The sequence below is a fragment of the Thamnophis sirtalis genome, unplaced genomic scaffold, assembly GCF_051295495.1.
Source record: "Thamnophis sirtalis isolate CommonGarterSnake01/CBP01778 unplaced genomic scaffold, rThaSir2_p1.2 scaffold_13, whole genome shotgun sequence".
Taxonomy (NCBI): Eukaryota; Metazoa; Chordata; class Lepidosauria; order Squamata; family Natricidae; genus Thamnophis; species Thamnophis sirtalis.
In genome coordinates, this window is record NW_028261393.1 from 30,946,032 (window position 1) to 30,968,961 (window position 22,930).

General features: G+C 36.3%; 1 pseudogene; it reads right to left on the minus strand.

The window, feature by feature from the left end:
• Window positions 1-15,047: 15,047 nt before the first annotated feature.
• On the minus strand, window positions 15,048-20,016 carry LOC148043117 (uncharacterized; annotated as a pseudogene).
• Window positions 20,017-22,930: the final 2,914 nt, after the last annotated feature.

Below are 22,930 nucleotides of genomic sequence, written 5' to 3' on the forward strand. Positions count from 1 at the left end.
AAGAAAAACTCGAAATGTATCCAAATTGCGTTATAGAGGGAAGGAGGTGTTTCAACAGGAGGAGATCCAAAAGGCATTTCGGGAATTTTTTACAGAACTGTACAAAGGGGACAAAATTAGGGGTTTAGACATAGATAAATACTTAGATAAAGAGAAAATCCCCCTAGTTAGAGAAGAATACAGGCAAAAGTTGAACCAACCAATAACCTCTGGGGAAATCCTGCAGGTAATCAAACAATTAAAGTTAGGGAAAGCACCAGGTACAGATGGCCTAACAGCGGTTTATTATAAAAACTTACAGTTAGAAATGGTAGAACCTCTTAGAGAATTATTTAATAAAATTCAATCGGAAGGTAAAGTGCCCCCATCATGGAAGACAGCGTTTATATCGTTGATACCCAAAGAAGATCAAGATATTACTCAGCCAAAAAATTATAGACCTATTTCATTACTTAATGTAGATTATAGAGACTTCCGGGGGAGGAGCCTGTCATCGTCGGGAGCTCAACGGAGCTCTCCTCAGAGTTCTGGTCTGTATATCTAAAAGATCTATAGATATCTCCCCTTTCAGACAAGGAAGGGGCAGGGAGGAACTCAGTCGTTAGAATTCTCTTTGTTGTTCACAGCCTTTTGTTTTTTTGCTGTGAACGGAAAGGAGGTTCAACATCAAAGCTGAGGTTTTTTTTTACTCCAGCCAGATCTTCTCGGCTGTTTTTTTTCCAGCTCAAGGCAGGTTGCCCCCCCCTCAGGACAAAACTAAGCTATTTAAATTCTATACGAGCAGCGACCATTCCTGAGAATCCTTTGGTTTATTATTATTCAAAATACCAGCTTCAATTTTACAAAAGGCTCCTTTGTTTAACTGCTTTTCAAAATGGCGTTCATAGCCTTCGCAGTTGATATATGATATACTTAACTAGCCCCGTTTCCCTGAAGACTTCTCTTTGCTAACTGCTAAAAGTCTACTGAAAATACTTTATTTTAAATCAAGGTGAGCAGAGACTTTGTTTGTTTGTTTTATTCTTTTATTATGGCTCCTAAATCAAAGCAACCGAAACGTTTCGTCAATAATACATCGCAAGCAATTGCCATAAAGCCACAGCCTTTGCCTTCTACGCCCTCTACTGGAGATTTGTTAACGAAAGAATTTCTTTTTGAAACTCTTAATGAATTTAGAGCGGAAATGAAGCAATTTGTTTCGGAATTATGTGATAAACTTGATGCTAAGATTGCTCAAACAAAGGAGAATATGATCGAGGTTATAACTGTAATGACAGATTATATTGCAGGAATGGAAGATAAACTGGAACTTTTGGAAGAAACTAATTTTAATCTGACATTTAAAATTGAAAAGTTGCAACAGGAAATTGAAAAGGCAGAGAGACAACTTGTTATGACAAATTATAAAAAGACTGCATTTGCAATAAGAGTTAGGGGATTGCGTGAAAAGGAACAGGAGAATTTGAAACAGACCTTTTCGGAGGCTTTCAGTCGTTTGGTGGGAAGTCCAGAACTTAACTTTGATTGGCAGATTCAAAAAATTTACCGCCATAATTCGTGGACAGCAAAACAGAGACAGCTTCCGAGAGATATAATTATATACTTTGCTACAAAAGAATCCAGAAACGCCATACTACAAAAGTTTTACAATAACAGGCTGCGAATTGATGGACAGGATTTGATCGTCTTTAAAGAAATACCATCTCAAATGTTAAGATCCAGAAGAGACTATGCTTTCTTTTTTTTTTTTTTTTAATATTTTATTCATTTTCACATTCCATTTTACAATCACTTATATACAGAGTATTTGCTATAAGAAAAATAAAAAATAAAAAATAAATAAAAAATAATAAAAAAAGAAAACACAACTCATCATTCACAACCCCACCTGACACTTCCATCCTCCATACACCCCATCTACCCCCTCCAACTTTCCTTTCCTCCCTCTAACGCTCCCCTCCTACTTCCCTTTCCCCTCAAACCTTCCTTCTCCCCTTACTCCCAACACACCCTCCTTGCATTCCCCTTACTCCTTCCTTACTCCTCCCTCCTCTTTCCCTCTACCTCCCTCCTTGGTGTATTCCTTTATTCAAGTGTTGTTTATTATAATCTGATAAAAAGTAAAATAAACCAAGGGAAAAAAAAGTTTTAAAGAAAGAAAAGAGTAAAAAAAAAAGGAGAAAAAAAAGAACAACCATATATAAGTGCATTCTTGTTCTTATTGAGACTATGTTAACACCCACCCACCCACCCACCAAAAATCCCCATCCCTACTCCTCCTGACTTCCCAGGGCCCACACCTGGCACTGCCTTCTATCTAAAGTATCTTATATTCATATGGATTAAAAATAAAAATAATATATTAAAAGAAAAAAAAAACCAAAAAAAAAGAAAGAAAAGAACAAAGAAAAAAAGAAAAAAAAGAAACTCTTTGTGTTAAGCTCAGCCCCCCATCTTTATCTATGCTTAAATAGTGTAAATCATTCTATCTATATTTTATTCTCGTCTCTTGCTTCTTTGTTATTTACCCCGACCTCCTGTAGACTCTCCCGTTCCTCTTCCTTAACCTTGTATTCAGATAAACATTTATCCAAATTTGTAAAATAATTTCACCAAGCTTTCCCTTCTAATAAAAATTAGATAGCATAGATCATTCCACATATTCAAATAATATTTTCAACAAAAATCAGTTTACCTTCCGTTTTAAAATTATCTCATCCAGCTTTCCCTTCTAACAGAATTTAAACAACATAAATCATTCTGCATTCATTTTACATGTATACATTCAGTATCACCCCACCAATATAGGTAAATCATTCCACATGCATTTTACCCTCATCCCTTGCTTCTCTAATATTTGCCACTATCAAATTTATGCAAGCATTAGTTTAAAATCTAGCTCAAAATAATTAGTTTCAACAAAAATCAGTTTACCTTCTATTTTAAAATAATCTCTTCAAACTTTCCCTTCTAACAAGATTTAAACAGCATAAATCATTCTGCATGCATTTTACATATATACATTCAGTATCACCCCACCAACAAGTTCCCCTTTTTCTGCCGGAGAGAGGTCGCAAACCCCCATTCAATCCACAACTTTGGTGAATATTTTAGAATGTCTAAATCCTCAAACTCTGCTTTTCTGCTTCTCCGAGGGAGGGGGAGCTACCCCCTCCATCTTGCAGCCATGTGGTCTTTGCTTGCCTTCTCCTTCAGCTTGTCTCTCCTCTTTTCCAAGTGAATCAGGAAGTCCCGCCTTCAAAGTCTTGTAATAGAAATCTCGAGCCTCCGAAACAGAATTAAGACGAAGTTTTTGATTCTCAAATGTGACCGTAATGCCGGCTGGGGCCTCCCATCTATATTGAATCTGTTGATTTCTAAGCTCTTTAGTTAAGAAGGTATAGTCCCTTCTTGCCTTTAACATCTGGAAAGGTATTTCTTTGAAGACAATCAAGTTCTGGCCATCAATTCTCAAACTATTATTGTAAAATTTTTGCACGATCGCGTTTCTGGATTCTTTTGTGGAGAAATATATAATTATGTCCCTCGGGAGCTGTCGCTGTTCCGCTACCAACGAATTCTGACGATAGATTTTCCGAATCTGCCAATCAAGGTTAAGTCCCGGGCTTCCCACCGCATGGCTGAAGGCTTCAACAAAGGTCTGTTTCAAATTCTCTCGCTCCTTTTCGCGGAATCCTCTGACTCTTATTGCGAATGCCTTCTTATTAAAGTTTATCATAACGAGCTGTTCCTGAGTGTCTCTAATTTTTTGTTGTAAAATTTGAATATTAGTAGTCAAATTAGAATTAGCCTCCTCCAAACTTTCCAATTTATTCTCTATTTCAGTGGTATAATCTGACAGGGCAGACACGGCTGCAAACGTATTCGCCTTCATTTGGTCAATTTTAGACTTTAAATCACCATATAGCTCCAATACAAATTCCTTAATTTCTTGTTTAAAATCATTAAAGATTTGAAAAAAAAGTTCCTGTGTTAAGAATTCTCCAGTAGAGGGCGTAGGAGACAAGGGCTGTGATTCCAGTATAGATTCCAGGACAAAGCAAAGTTGTTTGAAGCTAGGATTAATACGGGCGGGTCCCACTCCTGTGAGATTTATGCTTTTATTACTATCGTAAATACCAGCACCATTCGTCTTAGAGGCTTCTTTGTTTAAACGGACTTCAAAATGGCGATTTCTCTCCGTTGGTGACTGATAGGGGATGTACGTAGCCGGTTTTACCTTCCTGCAGACCGCTCCTTAACAAAATAATTTTTTTTTGTGTTTTTTTTTGGAAACAGAGGGGAGCGAAAGCACTGTTTATTTGTTGATTTATAATGGCACCCAGGTCAAAATCGAAGCGTCTCTCTACAAATGTGCCTAAAGAATCTGTGAAGGAGACTATGCTTTCTTAACCAAAGAACTCAGAAATAATCAAATAGAGTACAGATGGGAGGTGCCATTTGGTATTATGGTTACATTCGATAACCAGAAACATCGCCTTAACTCTGTTTGCGAAGCCCGAGATTTCTACTACAAGATCCTGAAGGCGGGACTTCCTGAATCACCCGGACATGGAGAAAGACAAGGAGAAGCAGAAGAGAAACAATTAAACACACAACTACAAGGCGGGAGGTATTGTTTTCCCCCTCCGGAAGGGCAGAAGAGCAGAGAACAAGGATTTAGTTTTGCTTCCAAAATATTTGCTTAATGCTGATCCCCTCGGAAAATATACTGTCTGGGACTTAAAAATGACCTGATGGATAACTTTGAACTTTTATATAAATTGCTTATGATTTATTCTCTAGGGTGAGGAGGGCGGAGATTGTGATGTTTCTGGATTGCGGCTTAGGTTGAATGGAGTTGGGAAGGGTGGTGCAGACGGGAGGGTAGTGAAGGTTCAATTAGAGCTTATTCGAAGCCAGAAAGTAAGGTGATTTTTATAGAAATTGTTATTGCTATTTGAATATAATGCTTGGAAGGATATATTCAGGGAGTTTGAAGGAAGGCGGAGCAAATATGAGAGGAGTACGGATGATATAAAATATATATATGGACACGGGTAGAGGCAGGATGAGAGGAGTTAGAATGGAAACCGTGAGAAATATTTGAGGTGTCTAAATTGCTTTATAGAGAAGGAGGTAAAAGGGACAAATTAAAGGTTTGGAAACGGACACATACCTAGATAAAGAGATAAGGTCCTGGCTACAGTAGAATTTTATTTGATTAACTCACTTGGTTTCAACATAGTTTGAAATCCTGCAAGTAATAAATTAATTGAGTTTAGGAATGATGCACATTGCTTAAGTTTTAATAATGATGGGAAGCTGAGCCTAATGTAGAGAGTTTATTGATTTTTCCCTTTTTTTCCTTTTTTTTGGTTCTTTTTTTTCTTCTTTTATTTCTTTCTTTTTTCCCTTATTTTTAATCCTTTAATTCTTAATCTATTTGGTTTTAATAAACTCCAGACTGTGTTTGATAAAGAGTCATGCCGGGAATGGGATCTGGGAAGTCGGAAGGGGGCCAGGGAGGGGGGTTCACGGGGGGGGGAGGGGGGGAGATAGTTTCAATTTTCAAAACAATAAGAATGCACTTGTATACTGTTGCTCTTTTTTCTTTTTTTTTCTTTTCCTTTTCTTTTCCCTTTTTTTTCTCTTTTCTTTTAATTTTAGTGTAAAATACAAATTGAATAGATTAATGAATAGTAGAAATACACCGAAGTGAGGAGTAGAGGGAAAGAAGAGGGAGGAGTTAAGAGGGAGTGAGAGGGGAATGTAAGGAGGGTGAGATGGAGGGAAGGGGAGAAAGGAATGTTTGAGGGGGAGGGGAAGTAGAAGAGGGGAATGTTGGAGGGGAGAAAGGAAAGTTGGAGGGGGGAGAAAGAAAGGGTGTATGGAGGATTGAAGTGTTACTGGTTTTTCATGATGGAATAGAAGACAAGTTGTGTTTATTGCTTTTTTAATTGCACAGTATATAAGTGATTGTACAAAAAGGAAAATGAAAATGAAATAAAATATGTGATGAAAAAAAATGTAGATTATAAAATTTTTACTAAAACATTAGCAAATAGGTTAATGGTGGTTATTCAACAATTGATACATACCGACCAAACAGGTTTTATACAGGGGAGACAGATGAAGAGCAATGTTAGATTAATCATTAATGCTTTAGAATATTTGGGAAAGAACAATCAAATCCCTGTCGCATTCATATTTTTGGATGCTGAGAAGGCCTTTGATCGAGTTAATTGGCAATTCCTGTTGAAGATATTGCAAAAAATGCAGATAGGAGATGGCTTTTTACGGTCAATTGGTGCAATATATCAGCAGCAAACAGCCCAAATCATAGTCAATGGAAGTTTAACAGACTCCTTTCAAATTGAAAAAGGTACAAGACAGGGCTGTCCTTTGTCCCCACTATTGTTCATTATAACTTTGGAAGTATTGTTGAATAAGATACGGGGCTTGGATGATCTAAAAGGGATCAAGATTAGACAGCAAGAATATAGAGTCCGCGCCTTTGCGGATGATTTGGTCATAATATTGGAACAACCGCAGGAATCCAGTACGGTCTTAATGAACACGATTAATCAATATGGTCAATATGATACTACCCAACCAAAAAATTATAGACCTATCTCATTACTTAATGTAGATTATAAATTTTTTACTAAAATACTAGCAAATAGGTTAATGCTGGTTATTCAACAATTGATACACATGGACCAAACAGGTTTTATACAGGGGAGACAGATGAAAAGTAATGTTAGATTAATTATTAAGGCATTAGAATATTTGAGAAAGAACAACCAAATTCCTGCTGCATTCATACTTTTGGATGCCGAGAAGGCCTTTGATCGAGTTAACTGGCAATTTCTGTTGAAGATATTGCAAAAAATGCAGATAGGAGATAGCTTTTTACAGTCAATTAAAGCAATATACCAACAGCAAACAGCACAAATCATAGTCAATGGAAGTTTAACAGATTCTTTTCAAATTGGAAAAGATACAGGACAGGGCTGTCCTTTGTCCCCACTATTGTTTATTATAACATTGTTGAATAAAATACGGGGCTTGGATGGTCTAAAAGGGATTAAGATTAGGCAGCAAGAATACAGAGTGCGTGCTTTTGCGGATGATTTGGTCATAATATTGGAACAACCGCAGGAATCCAGTATGGTTTTAATGAATACGATTAATCAATATGGTCAAGTGTCTGGTTTTAAAATAAATTTAGGAAAAACTAAAATATTAGCTATAAATATGAATACTAAACAAAAGGAAGAATTAGGAGTGATGTTAGGATGTGAGGTAGTTAAAAAAGTCAAATATCTTGGAGTTAATATTTTAACTTCAAATGGGAAATTATATAAGCATAATTATGAACCACTTTGGCATAGTATACAGACGGAGATGAAAAGGTGGGAGAAATTGCATTTATCTTTGCTGGGTAGGATAGCGGCAGTGAAAATGAACATCTTACCAAAAATTTTATTTCTTTTTCAAATGTTACCAATACTTAAAAGAGATGCGAATCTTTTAGAATGGCAGAAGGGTATCAACAAATTTGTTTGGGCAGGAAAGAAGTCGAGGGTAAAGATGAAAATAATGCAAGATGTACGTGAAAGAGGATTGAAATTACCTAACTTAAAATTATATTATGATGCAGTGGCATTATCTGCAATTAGTGACTGGACCCATTTAACCAATGATAGAATATTGAATATCGAGGGACATGAGTTGGTATATGGTTGGCATGCTTATTTGTTATTTAACAAAAAATTGGATAAGAATTTTAAAAATCATATTTTAAGAAATGCTTTATTGCGGGTCTGGAAAAAATATCAACACAAACTAAATGATAAGTTGCCCATGTGGGCAATTCCTAGACATGCAATTCAAAATATGAATATAGAACAAAAACATGATAGAACCACTTACAGACAACTTCTTACTTCAGAAAGGGGGGTGTTACAATTAAAATCTTTAGAGGTACTTAAAGAGGAGAAGGTAGTTCAAATGTGGTTTCAGTATGGCCAATTACAGGCTAGGTGGAAAATAGATCAAAAAACTGGCTTTGTAAAAGCTGAGGATAATTTGTTTAAACAAATAAGAGATCAAAGCTTAATGCATATAAAGAGGATATATAATGTACTAATACAGATGGATTCCGAAACGGAACTGATTAAAGACTGTATGATAAAATGGGCTCAGAATATTGAGGAACCAATAATGCTGGACACATGGGAAAGAATATGGGTAAGAAATGTGAAATTTACACAAGCACAAAATCTGAGAGAAAATTTTTATAAGATGTTCTATAGATGGCATTTAGATCCCAAAAAGCTTGCTTCTATGTATCCGAATGTACAGCCTAAATGCTGGAGATGTGGTTCTCTTGACGCTACATATTTTCATATATGGTGGACATGTCGTAAGGTTAAGGCATTTTGGATAAAAATATGGTGGATCCTGCAAAATATCTTCAAAAGAAGGATAAAATTCACCCCTCAGTTGTTTTTACTAGGTATATGTACTGACTTTACAGCGGTAGAGATTAACTTGGTTCTGTACTTAATAACGGCAGCAAGACTGTTGGTGGCGCAATACTGGAAGAAGAAAGACGTGCCTACAACTCAAGAATGGACTTTGAAAGTTATAAACTTAGCCGAAATGGCAAAAATTTCAGCATATCTTAAAGAACATTCAAACGAGAGATATAAACGAGACTGGAAAAAATGGATTGATTATACACAAAGCAAATATGGGACTAAGAAACTCCAGATAGCCTATGCTTAAGATTAGCAATAACTTAAACTGTTTAAAGTTTGGGTAACAGTAAGAAGCTGAGTTCAACGTAGAGATCTTATCGACCTTTTTTTTCTGCCTTTTTTTAAGACATTTTAGACTGTGTTTGCTAAAAAGTTATACCATGTACAGGCTCTGGGAGGTCAGGGGGAGGGAAGGGAGGTGGGGTTTTAGGGGGAGGGGGGAGGGGGGAAATATAATATGTGTTAGATCTTAAAGCACATGATTGCACTTGTATACTGTGGCTCTTTAATGTTAGGGTAAAAATAGGACAAGCTGAACATATTGGTAGACAATAGAGGTACACCGAAGGGAGGAGTAGAGCAAAAGAAGAAGGAGGGGTGGAGAGGGTGGGAGAGAGGATTGGAGGCAGGAGGAGAAGGAAGGGAGGGAATGTATTGGGAGAGAGGAGTGATAGAGGGGGAGGGGAAGTAGGAAGTAGAGGGGTATGTTGGAAGGAAGAATGAAAGTTGGAGGGGGGTGAAAGAGGGTGTATGGTGGGTCAAGGTGGTATATTGGGTTTGTATTGTCTATAAAAGCGAGGGCTGTGTTTATTATTCAATGTTATATGCCCCGGTTATGCACAGTATACATGTGATTGTATGGAATGAAATGGAAATAAACGTATTTTCAAGGAAAAAAAATGAGAACCCAGATCTACTAGAGCTATAAATCCTGTATATAAAGTATAAATATGGAGGAAAGAAAAATGATTACAATTAATATCAATGGACTTAATTCAGCAACTAAAAGAAAGAAAACATTTCATAAATTAGAGAAGTTAAAACTTGACATAATTTGCCTACAAGAAGTACATATCCAAAAGGGATATGAACATCTACTAATTCAACCAAAACTTGGGAAAATGTTTTCAACACTGGCAAACTGCAAGAAAAGAGGAGTGATCTTCTATATTAAAAACAATATTCCAGCAAAACTAATTTATGCAGATGAAGAGGGAAGAATTTTGATGGTGGAAATTATGGATATCAAAAAAAAAAAAAACACTTCTAATTGGAATCTATGCCCCCAATGAAAAACAAGACAAATTTTATAAAAAATTACATAAAAGAATTTTGGACTTAAACTATGTTGATATTTGTATGATGGGAGAATTTAATGGCATTGTGAACCAGAATATGGACTATAAAACACAAAAAACTAAAAAGCTAAAAAGAAAATTGCTGCCGAAATCTTTCTTTAGGATGATAGATGAAATAAATCTAAAAGATATATGGAGATAAAGAAATGCCAAAAAAGAACAACACACTTTTAATTCAAATAGACATTCATCATTTTATAAAATAAATATGATATGGGCTTCAGCAGAATTGATCTGCAATGTACAAGAAATTGAGATTGGAGTAAGCACTTGGGCGGACCACAACCCAATCTCAATTAAATGGAAAGGCCAAAGAGCAAGATTTAGATGGACATTAAATAATACCATATTGAAAGAAAAAGACTTTGTACAAAAAATGGAAAAAAGCTAGTCCTTTTCTTTAAAGAAAATAGGAAAGAAGATACATCAATGCAGAATTAGTTAAAGATTGTATGATAAAGTGGGCTCAAAATATTGAAGAACCAATAATGTTGGATACATGGGAAAGAATATGGGTAACAAATGTGAAATTCACACAAGCTCAAAATCTGAGGGAAAATTTTTATAAGATGTTCTATAGATGGCATTTAGATCCTAAAAAGCTGGCTTCTATGTATCCGAATGTACAGCCTAAATGTTGGAGGAGTGGTTCTCTCGATGCTACATATTATCATATATGGTGGACCTGCCAAAAGGTTAAGGCATTCTGGATAAAAATATGGTGGATTATGCAAAATATCTTTAAAAGAAGGATAAAGTTTATTCCTCAGTTATTCCTACTAGGTATATGTACTGACTTTACAGAGGTAGAGACTAACTTGATTCTGCACCTAATAACGGCAGCAAGACTGTTGGTGGCGCAATACTGGAAGAAGGAAGACTTGCCTACAACTCAAGAATGGACATTGAAAGTCACAAATTTAGCCGAGATGGCTAAAATATCGGCATATCTTAAAGATCACTCAACTGAGAGATATAAACGAGACTGGAAAAAATGGATTGATTATATACAAAATAAATACGGGACCAAGAAATTCCAGTTAGCCTATGCTTAAGATCAGAAATGATTTAAATTGTTTAAAGTTAGTTCAGCAAGAAGAAGCTAAGGTCAATGTAGAATGTCATTAATTTCTTTATTTCTTTTTTCTCAATAGATTTTAGACTGAGTTTATTAAAAATCCATACCATGTACAGATTCTGGGAAGTCGGGGGGGGAAGGAGAAGGGGGGTTGGGGGTGGAGGGAGGGAGGGGTATACATTAGGCTAGTAACTAGAACTATCTTGACATACAAAAAATTGTACTTCGATGTTTTACTGATTGAGGAATGATGAAATGTTTGTTTTAAAAGAAATAACATTTTTGAACTTAAAAAAAACAATAAAAAAAGAAATGCAGAATCTTTGGGCTACAATGAAGGCTGTTACTAGAGGTCTGATAATAGACTATACAAGGAAGAGAAACTTAAAGAAAAGACAAATGCATAAAGCTTTCGATAATGATTACAAAATACTTGAAAGAGAATTACAGTGATCGCCACAAAAAAAAAGATGTCAAGATAAAAATGGATATAATTAAACATAAAATGGACCTACTGGAAAAGGAAGAACTGGCACAAAAAATTAGAGGTGCTAAACATAATTATTTTGAAAATGAAATAAACCAGGCAGGTGGTTGGCATATAAGCTGAAAAAAGAGAGAGAAACAAAGAAAATATTCCAATTAAGAGATGAACAAGGACAAATTCAGTATGAAAATACTGAGGAAAAAAAATTATACAAGATTACTATGCTAAGCTCTACAAACAAGAGAAGGTGGAGGAGGGAGGAGTCAAAAAGTACTTACAGGATGCCAATCTCCCCCAGATATCAGATGAAACTAGAACAATGCTAGAAAGTAAAACAATGATGGAGCTAACGGATGCACTTAAAAAACAAAATAGCGGAAAAGCCCCAGGCCCGAATGGACTACCTGTGGAATTATACAGAATATTTGAAGAAATCTTGATTCTCCCACTCCTACAAGTCATGAATGAAGTGATGTCTGAGAATAGACTACCGAAGTCATGGCCAGAAGCATACATTGCATTGCTACCCAAGGAGGAGACCGATTTAACACAAACTAAGAACTATAGACCAATTTCCTTATTAAATTCAGATTATAAGCTATTTGCATTTATACTAGCAGAGAGACTTAAAAAATATTTAAATAGCTTCATCCACTCAGATCAAAATGGCTTTTTACCTAAGAGACAAATCAAAGAATGATTTTGAATACTTTGGAATACTATGAGGCCCACCCCAAAAAACAAATGGCTTTAATGTTTCTTGATGCACAGAAGGCCTTTGACAATATGAATTGGCAATTTATGTTTTTACAACTGGAGCAGATGAACTTTGGTAAGAAATTTATTCAAACCATACGAATGATATACCAGAAACAAACAGCAAAGATAATGGTAAATGGAGAATTAACAAATCCTATTGAAATAAACAGAGGTACGAGACAAGGTTGCCCATTATCACCATTACTCTTTGTCTTAACATTAGAAGTTTTAAATAGAAAGATCTGAGAAGAAGAAAAAATAAGAGGAATGAAAATTAACAAAGAAGAATAGAAGCTACAAGCGTTTGCAGATGATTTAGTTTTTATTCTTGAAGATCCACTAGAAACAGCACCCAAATTGCTAGAAAGAATAGAGGAATATGGAAAAGTAGCAGGCTTGAAAATAAACAAAGACAAAACAAAGATTATGACAAAGAATTTTGCCAGCAACACAAAAGGAAGAGTTGTCAGAAACTTTGCAGATTCAAATTACAAGTAAGGTTAACTATTTGGGGATATACCTATCACCTAGATGCAGTACTCTCAAGGAGGACAACTATACTAGACTAAAACAACAAATTGCAACTGATTTGATGAAATGGGAAAATTTACAACTATCAATGATGGGAAGAATTTCTACAATTAAAATGAACATTCTACCTAGAATTTTATACCTGTTCCAGACAATCCCAATCAGATTGGGTAAGGATTTTTTTCAAGACCTAAATAATAAAATAGTTTTGAAGTTTATTTGGCAAGGGAAAAAAGCTAGAATAAAACTTAAATTGTTACAAGATGCTAGTATTAGAGGAGGATTGGGCTTACCTGATTGGGAGTTATACTACCAAGCAACAAACTTGATGTGGATTACGGAGTGGATAACACTAAAAAATTCTAGATTATTGAATGTAGAAGGTCATGACTTACTGTTGGGATGGCATGCTTTTTTATGATATAAGGGAACTAAAGCACATGGCTATTTTAGAAGACATTATATAAGGGAGGCTTTGTTATTAAACTGGGAAAAGGTTAAAAGATTACACTACTAAAAAATTCCAGTCTGGATATCAACGATTGAAGCATTTTCATATCCAATAATACATAAAAAGGAACAAACAGATACGTTGAAATATTGAATGCAGAGGGTGAACTCAAATCTATCCAAGAGTTGAAACAAGAAGGGATAGAAATGAATTGGTATTCATATGTACAGATACAATCTAGATAGAATGAAGATAGAAAATCCAAAGGTTTTTACAATAAAATGACTGAGTTAGACAAAATTTTAACAGGTACTGATGAAAAAGTAATTTAAAAACTATACGGATATTTATTGGAGGTTAAATTACAAGAAGAACAAGTTAAAGAAACTATGATAGCTTGGGGAAAAAACTTTAGGTATGGGATTGATTTAGAGAAATGGCAGAATGTCATCAGATACCGGGCTCATATTACCACATGTGGTGGACTTGCATTGAAGCTAAAAGATACTGGACTAAAATCCACATGTGGTTGGAGAAAATGACACACTAACAAATAGACTTTAAACCAGAGGTCTTTTTATTGGGAATCATACCAGAAATCTATAACAAAGACTTAAAATATCTGATTGTAAATGTGTTAACAGCAGCCAGAATCGTATTTGCAAAAAACTGGAAAAATGAAACAATACCAAAACAGGAAGAAGTTATTCAAAAAATAATGGACTGTGCTGAGATGAGTAAATTGACATTTGAAATTAGAGAACAAGAGGACGAGCAATTTTATAAGATATGGGACTTATTTTATCAGTGGCTGTGGGAAAAAACTTGGAAATGAAAAATGTTTTACTCATGATTTAACTGAAGAAGTTAAATGATAACACAATTGTGCTGTGAAATAGATTAACAATGATACAATGAAAAACTGATACATCTATGAATTGAATACTTTAGAATTTTTTGCTTTAAAAAGGATAAGGATAACAACGATTTTATGTATACTTGATAGAGGATTGGTGATATAATATATAACCTTAAGAACATATTACAATGATATCTTGTTGTTGATAAATAATTTTAATAAGGGAATAATTAAAAATTGGTATACATATGTAGCGACTATTTAGAATATTTTGTTAAAAAATGAAGGAATAAGATTTCTGTTTGAAGGTATGAGGTACAAGGATAACAATGAACATAAGCATACCTGATAGTTGATTGGTGGAATTATGTATAATGGAAAATAGTGATATATAAATATAAATGGTTGGTAAAAAAAATCTTTTCTTTCACATGGGAATTATATAAAGGTATACTGTTATTAAATAGATAATTAAGAATGTAAGGGAACTATGATTTATTGGGAAAAAAATAATACTAATCGTAATTGAACATATACTGTACAATGAAAGTGAGGCATTTAGTTATACTAGATGAAAAATCTGTGATTGTAAATGTTATTCGAGAATATGGATGTTAAAATACCTGTAACCAAACGACATGCTGTATGTGATGATGCTTTTTTGTTTTTTTTAATTGTTGTATGTATGTGTTGTCTGTGTAATAAAAATAAAAAATTATTTAAAAAAAGAGTCTGCTTCAATTAATTCAACTTTTAAATCCTTTTTTAAGTATATAACTATACCATTTTTCTTCTCCGGAGCAGAAGCTACAAAATGTTGTCCCAATCTTGCATTCATCAAGTATTTCTGATCATTTGTTCTAATATGTGTTTCTTGCAGACAAATTACATCGTTTTTAAATTGTTTCAAATAATGGTATTTTTTTTTCCTTTTTTTGTGGTGAGTTTAAGCCATTGATGTTCCAGGTTAAAAATTTAATTGCCATCTTCAGCTCCCTGAAACTTTTTAAGAGCCGCCTGGAAATCCTGTGATTTGATCTTTGGCCTGGCTCCCCCCACGGCTTCTGTGTTAATGTTTATAGTTTCTTGAGTTGTTGTCTGGGCTTGTTGCATCTTTAATTCTTGTTCCTTGTGTTTGGTAGCCACTCAGGTTTGTCTTTGCTCCATAGTTCCTTCTATCTCCACAAAAAGATTCAGAGCTTGGGTAGCATCCAATGATCCTTGAGTATCTTGCTGTCTGGCCTCTCCTACTTGTTCCCTTTCTCTAAATCCAGGATATGGAGGGTAACCAGCCTTTAATACCTTGCTGTAAAAATCTCTGGCCTTCCAAACTGAGTTGAGATGATGTCTTTGCCGCAAGTAATTCACCACTAGTCCGGCTGGAACTTCCCATCTATATTGTATCTGGCGCTTTTTAAGTTCATCCACTAGGAATGCATAATCTTTCCTAGATTTCAACATTTTTGGTTAATTTTCCTTCAAAACTATCACCTCCTGACCTGTAATCTGGAACTTGGTTTTATAGGACGCTTGTAGTATCAGGTTCCTTATATTCCTAGTAGCAAAATAGACTACTATATCTCTTGGTAATTGTTTTTGTCTGGCAATCCATGAATTAACGTGGTATATTTTGTCCATTTGCCAGTCATACTCAGTTCTTGATTGACCAATTAATTGGTCAAAAGCTTCTGTAAGAATCTATTTTAGATTTTCTTGGTTATTCTCTTTCAGGCCTCTTATTCTCAAAGCAAATTCCATCGCTCTATATTGTATCATTGTAATTTCTGCTTCTGACTTATCAGTCTTACTTTGAACATCTTCAACTTTCCTTTCTAGATTGACATTGGACTGGCTAATTTCTTCCACTCTATTATCCAATGAGGATACATAGCTGGCCAAACCTTTAAAGGCTTCCACTATGTCTTCTCTTATTTGCTGGTTTCGAGTCTGAATTATCTCCTTGATCCCAGATATTTCCTCCAAAACCTCCTTAAAGGCAGATGTAATTTTTTCATCTATTTTAAGTTCTAAAGCAGCAGTCTGTCCTTTAAAGCATCTTGCAGTGCATCAAGAGTTAAAACCTCAGCAGCGGGGGGAGGTAAGAGTGACTGTAATTTGTTTGTCGGAGCTGGAGAGCTACCAGCGCTCTTTAAAGTAGTTGTTGTTCTAACTTGTTTTGAAGCCATTTCAACTATTCAATTAAACTTATCTTCCGCCAAATTGTTAAGTCCAAACAAACTACTTAGTCCAATTGTTTAAGTCTTGTAGCTTATTAATAGGTCAAAGCTGTTTTGAGTGATCTTAAACTCTTAGTTCTTTTAACAACGTTAGGAAGCACTTAAGATGTAATTGCTTGTTAAGTTTCGATTCAGCCACACCTTAATATTCGGGTGCCATTTTCACTTCTATCTCATTAATTTTAACAGAAGGAATTTTTGTAGATCGGAGTTAAAGTTTTAAAGTACTTGCAATTGTAAAACTCTCCAGTATTTGCTCTACCCACTTCTTATTCAAATGTAAATCAAAACATTGATTGCAGGGATGGACGTGGCTCTTTGATTTGCGGAAAGCAGACGCATCCCAAGAGTGGAGTGTGTTGAGCTACAGGGGGGCTCACACCTTCCAAGCCCCAGAATTAAATCCTGGGGGGTTAAGGGAGCTCTATCCACGCTCGGCAGCTCTCCTCTTTCCTCTTTTCCTGAGGAAAGAGTTTTCAAACTGTCAGACAACTGATTTACGCTGTCCTGGCAGTTTAACGCAATCTCAGGGCTGGAGCATCTCAGAGGAAACGTTGTCAGAGCAGCACGGTGCCACCGAAAGTCAATATAGATTATAAAATTTTTGCTAAAATATTAGCAAATAGGTTGATGTTAGTTATACAACAAGTGATCCACAATGATCAATCTGGTTTTATACAAGGGAGACAAATGAAAAGTAATGTAAGACAAATTCTTAATATATTGGAGTATCTGGGAAAGAACAACCAAGTCCCCGCAGCACTCATATTCTTGGACGCGGAGAAAGCATTTGATCGAGTGAATTGGCAATTTTTAATGAAAATAATACGAAAGATGCAATTTGGAGAGCATTTTACACAATCTATCAAGGCAATATACCAGAAACAAACAGCACAAATTATAGTTAATGGTAGTTTAACAGAACCTTTTAAAATTGAAAAAGGAACAAGACAGGGTTGTCCCCTATCTCCATTATTGTTTATCTTAACCCTGGAGTTATTGTTGAATAAAATATGGGGGTCAGATGATTTACATGGAATTAAGATTAGGCATTATGAATACAGATTACAAGCATTTGCGGATGACTTGGTTGTAACTTTAACCCAACTGGGGAAATCAACTATGGCTTTAATGAACATAATTAATCAATATGGTCAAGTATCTGGGTTTAAAATAAATCTAGGGAAAACAAAGATGATAATTAAAAATATGAATACAAACCAAAGAGAAGAATTAGAAAGAGTAACAGGATGCGAGATAGTAAAAAATGTTAAATATTTAGGAGTTTATATTACAACCTCAAATGGGAAATTATATAATTATAATTACGAACCATTGTGGCATAGAATACAGGTAAAGATGAAGAAATGGGAAAAAACTACAACTGTCTTTGCTGGGAAGGATAGCAGCAGTAAAAATGAATGTTTTGCCTAAGTTTTTATTTCTTTTTCAAATGATACCAATACTCAAAAAAGATGCAAATTTGAAAGAATGGCAAACGGGTATTAATAAATTTGTTTGGGCAGGGAAGAAACCGAGAATAAAACTTAAAATAATGCAAGATGTACGTGAGAGAGGAGGTTTTAAAACTACAAACTTACAATTATATTATGAAGCAGTAGCTTTATCAATAATTAGTGATTGGATCAACTCAACAGAGGATAGAATACTGAACATTGAAGGGTATGATTTGTTATATGGTTGGCATGCTTATTTAATATATAATAAGAAGGTGGATAAGATTTTTAAAAGTCATATTTTAAGGAATGCTTTATTGCGTGTCTGGAAAAAATACCAATATAAACTAAATGATAAGATACCTAGGTGGGCAATTCCCAGACATGCAATAGAGAATATTAGCATAGAACAAAACCAGGATGTAACCACATACAGACAGCTTCTTACCATAAAAAGAGGTGTATTACAGTTAAAACCTCTGAATGTACTAAAAGAGGAAAGGTAATCCAAACCTGGTTTCAGTATGGACAGCTACAGGCCAGATGGAAAAAAGACCAGAAAATTGGTATTATACAGAATGAGGACAACCTAGTAAAACAAATTAGGGACCAAAGTCAAATGCATATAAAAAGGTTATATAATATATTGATAGAAATAGATTCTGAAACAGAGCTAGTTAAAGTTTGTATGATAAAGTGGGCACAAAATTTTGAAGAACCAATAATGATGGAGACATGGGAAAAGATATGGGTAAGAAACGTAAAATTTACGCAAGCCCAAAACCTGAGAGAGAATTTCTACAAGATGTTTTATAGATGGCATTTAGATCCTTAAAAATTAGCTTGTATGTATCCGAACTTACAACCTAAATGCTGGAGATGTGACTGTGCTGATGCTACCTATTATTATATATGGTGGACCTGTAAAAAGGTCAAAGCATTTTGGATAAAAATATGGTGGATTATGCAAAATATTCTTAAAAAGAGGATAAACTTTACTCCTCAGTTATTCTTGTTAGGTATAATCACAAACTGTACAGTTATAGAGACCAATTTGAGTCTGAACTTAACAACGGCAGTTGTTGGTGGCGCAGTACTGGAAGAAGGAAGAATTGCCAACTATTCAAGAATCGACATTAAAAGTAACAAACTTAGCAGAAATGGCTAAAATATCAGCATACCTTAAGGATTACTCAGACGAGAAATATAAGCTGGAATGGAGAAGATGGATTGATTACATTCAAAATAAATATGGGAATGAGAAACGTCAGATAGCTTATGTATGATTGAGCAAGGAATGTTACAACTTAGCTAAAGTTAGCTTTATAAAAGGGGAGTTAAAGTACAAGCGAGGGATGACACTAAAGCTAGTTAGTTTATTTTAGTATATGGTTGCTAAAGGTTTATACCCTGTATTTGCTCTGGGAGGTTGGGGGGGGAAGGGATGTGGGATCGCGGCGGGGAGGAATGGAAGGTGGAATGTATATAATTGTAAAACTCATTAAAACTTTTAATAAAAAAATAGAATAAAAAAAATAAAAACAAAAAAATAAAGTGCTCCACTCTTTTGAATTAATGCCACTTTGAAAGATGTGCAACTTCTTCCACCTCTTGGCTGCCTCTTTGATATCAGCCTCAACAGCAATGCCTCTTTTATTCCTACTTCCTGTTTTCTTAAAAAAAGCTCAGACGCAGCCAGCACCACCACCATTGGACTCCTTCCCTTGAACTCTCTGAATCCGTCTCCTTCATTTGGTTGCTGAGTGGTTTGGTAGATCCCAGTGCAGTAACTCTGTCGTTCTTGCAGTGGGCTGGTCGTGCTTATTTGGGTTGCCAACCCAATCAGCCCCCCCCCCGAAAGCCCCATTGATTCAACTCACCCCATTGACCTTCTTTTCACAGCCTCTGGGAGACTCAGCTGGGCAGAACGGACTGCAGAGCATGCACCACTGCCTGTTGCCACTCCTGGCTGCTAGATGGCTCTGAAGGTCCACAAATGCTCTCCTAAAGGCTCCCGGTAGAGCTTGCAAGGGACAGCAGAAGAATTCAGGGCATCTCTAACGAAGGAAAAAGTGCACCGAGGACAATTTCAAAGGAAACCACATCGACTCCACTGCATTACTGAAGCTTAGCTTGGTGCTTTCTAAAACTCAAGGAGTCCCTCGGGACTCATTCACCTTGATGTGTTCTTCTAAGTTTTATTTTGCAGATGTTCATTATATCCTGGTAGACAGTTCTTGGTGGTCTCATGCTTCAGACAATCCATAACTTCAGGTTAGTGTCAAAACCACCAAAATGATCACAAAACAACCTCAAGGCCACTTCCTTGGATAACAGCAATGCTGTGTGGCTTTTGGATGCCGAAAATAATCTAGTTCTGAAACAAATCTAGCACCCGTACCCCAGTAGGCTATTAGCATAGGTTTAACCAGTAAACCGGGTTTCATCACATATGTATGAAAAGCCCCTAAGGTCACCCTCTTGATTCAGACTATAATCTACTTTTGAACCTGTTCAAAACTTTATTAAAGCAGTTGCTGTTTACATTCAAGGCACGTGTCAGCACAAATGGCCCTCTGGAAGAGATTCCCATCCGTAGTTCCAACCAGAGCTCCCATACCTCTCTCACTCTTAAAGACAGTCCTGGGGGGGGGGGAGGCGTCCGGAGCTCCCATACCTCTCTCACTCTTAAAGACACTCCTGGGGGAGCCGTCCAGACAGGGGTGGGTTTCAAAAATTGTTCGAACCTACTCTGTGGGCGTGGCCTCCTTTGTGGGAGTGGCTTGCCACCCATGTGACCGGATGGGAGTGGCTTGCCGCTCATGTGACCATATGGGAGTGGCCTGCCAGGCTGCCACCCATGTGACTTGGTGGGAGTGGCCAAGACGATGTTATTACTAGATATTACTAATTACTAGATATTATTAATATTACTAGATTATTATTAATGCGTAGATAACTGCGGGACATTACACACCCACACACACAAACTATGACAGTGCCAGGAAAACACCAAAATATAAGAATCCCCCCCCAAAAGACTGCCAATGAAACTAGTTTTTTTTTCCCTAAGCCTAAGTAAGGACAGGAAAGACAAAGTCAGTGGAATAAAAACCATCAAGGCAATGTGGAAAATTATAAAGGACAGGCGCTCACAGAACCATCAATCACCTCAGAATTACCTAAACAATGAGGGTGAAACACACTAAGTCTGGCAAAGCTGCCTTGCAAGAAACCTGGCCTGCCCACAGAAAAGCAGTCACTTTGAGACATATAAACCTGGTCTGAACACTTAAAAGCAACATATTGCATCATAAAGAAAACATTTGCAGAAAGGAATAACATTTCTTGTAGTAAATATATTTTATAAACAATTAAAAAATAAAATTCCCGCAAAAATAATTTTAAAAAGATATTCTATAAATAAAAGAAATCCTTAAAAAACCATTGTTAAGTATTACACCAGCAATAATTTACACTGTAACAATTTTAAGTTATTGTACCAGCCATAGTATACTGTAACCATTAGTTCAATCCACCAGCAATAATTTACACTGTAACCATTTCAAACTATTCCACACACAATAACTTAAAATGAAACCATTAATAATATTCCATACACAATAAATTACAATAAAACTATTATAAAAAATTCTATGGACAATACATTTCAAAGTATTGAGTGTAGAATATTTTAAAATTGTTTATTTTAATTTATTTTGGATAGAATCTTTTTTAAAATAGTCTAAGACAATTTAAAAAAAGATTCTATCCAAAATAAATTAAAATAAACCATTTTAAAATATTCTACACTCAATACTTTTAAGTAAAACTATTATAAAAAATTCTATGCACAATACATTTCAAAGTATTGAGTATAGAATTTTTTTAAAATGGTTCATTTTAATCTATTTTGGATAGAATCTTTTTTTAAATAGTCTAAGACAAGAATCTTTTTTTAAATAGTCTAAGACAATTTAAAAAAAGAATCCACACACAATAAATTGAAATCAACCATTTTAAAATATTCTACACACAATACTTTTAAGTAAAACTATTTTAAAAAATTCTGTGCATTAAATAAAATATTATTTTAAAATACATTAAAAAAATAAAAGAAAAAAAACAGGTCACTTACCAGCAGGCAGAATCAGCAGCACTCCGATGCGATGGATGGATCCTCGTCGCGATGGATGGAAGCAACAGGGAGCAGGCAGGCAGCAGGAACAGGTAAGACACTGGACCCTCAGAGAAGGCTAGGGTCACTAAGCAGGTCGCCTGGCAGGCTTAGCCAGCCAGGTGAGGCTGGAGAGGGGGAGCGGGGGCTTCATTTGCGAAAGGTAGGCCGCCTTCGCCGCCAGGCCGCGGCTTTTGCGAGGGAAGGCCTGGAGGCCTTCCCTTGAGAAAGCTACGCTGCCCTCCCACCCGCCTTCGGCCGCATAGCATACGCGAGCCCACAGCTTTTGCGAGGGAAGGCCTTCTCTAGATCCAGCCATTTTGAATAACTACCGTCCAGTCTCCAACCTTCCCTTCGTTGGGAAGGTTGTTGAGAAAGTGGTGGCCTTTCAGCTCTGACGGTCCTTGGATGAAGCTGATTATCTGGATCTCTTTCAGTCCAGATTCAGGCCTGGCTACAGCACGGAAACTGCTTTGGTCGCACTGACCGATGATCTCTGGAGAGCCAGGGACGGAGGTCATGCCTCCGTCCTAGTGCTTCTTGACGTCTCAGCGGCCTTCGATACCATCGACCATGGTATCCTTCTGCGGCGGTTACAGAAGGTGGGGGTGAGAGGCACCGTTCTTCGGTGGTTCTTCTCCTACCTCTTGGACAGGTCACAGTCAGTGTTGGTCGGGGGGCAGAGGTCAACCCCTAGGCCCCTGAAATACGGGGTGCCGCAGGGTTCGGTCCTGTCCCCCCTGCTGTTTAACATCTACATGAAGCTGTTGGGCGAGATCATTCGGCGGCACGGGATAAAATACCATCAGTGTCAGCTTCTGCCTTGCTGTTGCTTCAGCTGCCATGAAACGGGGAGGGAGGGCTGGTATTTGGGAGGGGTTAATTGATGTGCTGGAGGAATCTTCTAGGATGTTCGAGATGCTCGGATGGCGCATGCGTGGGAGCTTCCCGCGTAGATTAACGGCCTCGACATTCCATCTTCGTGAT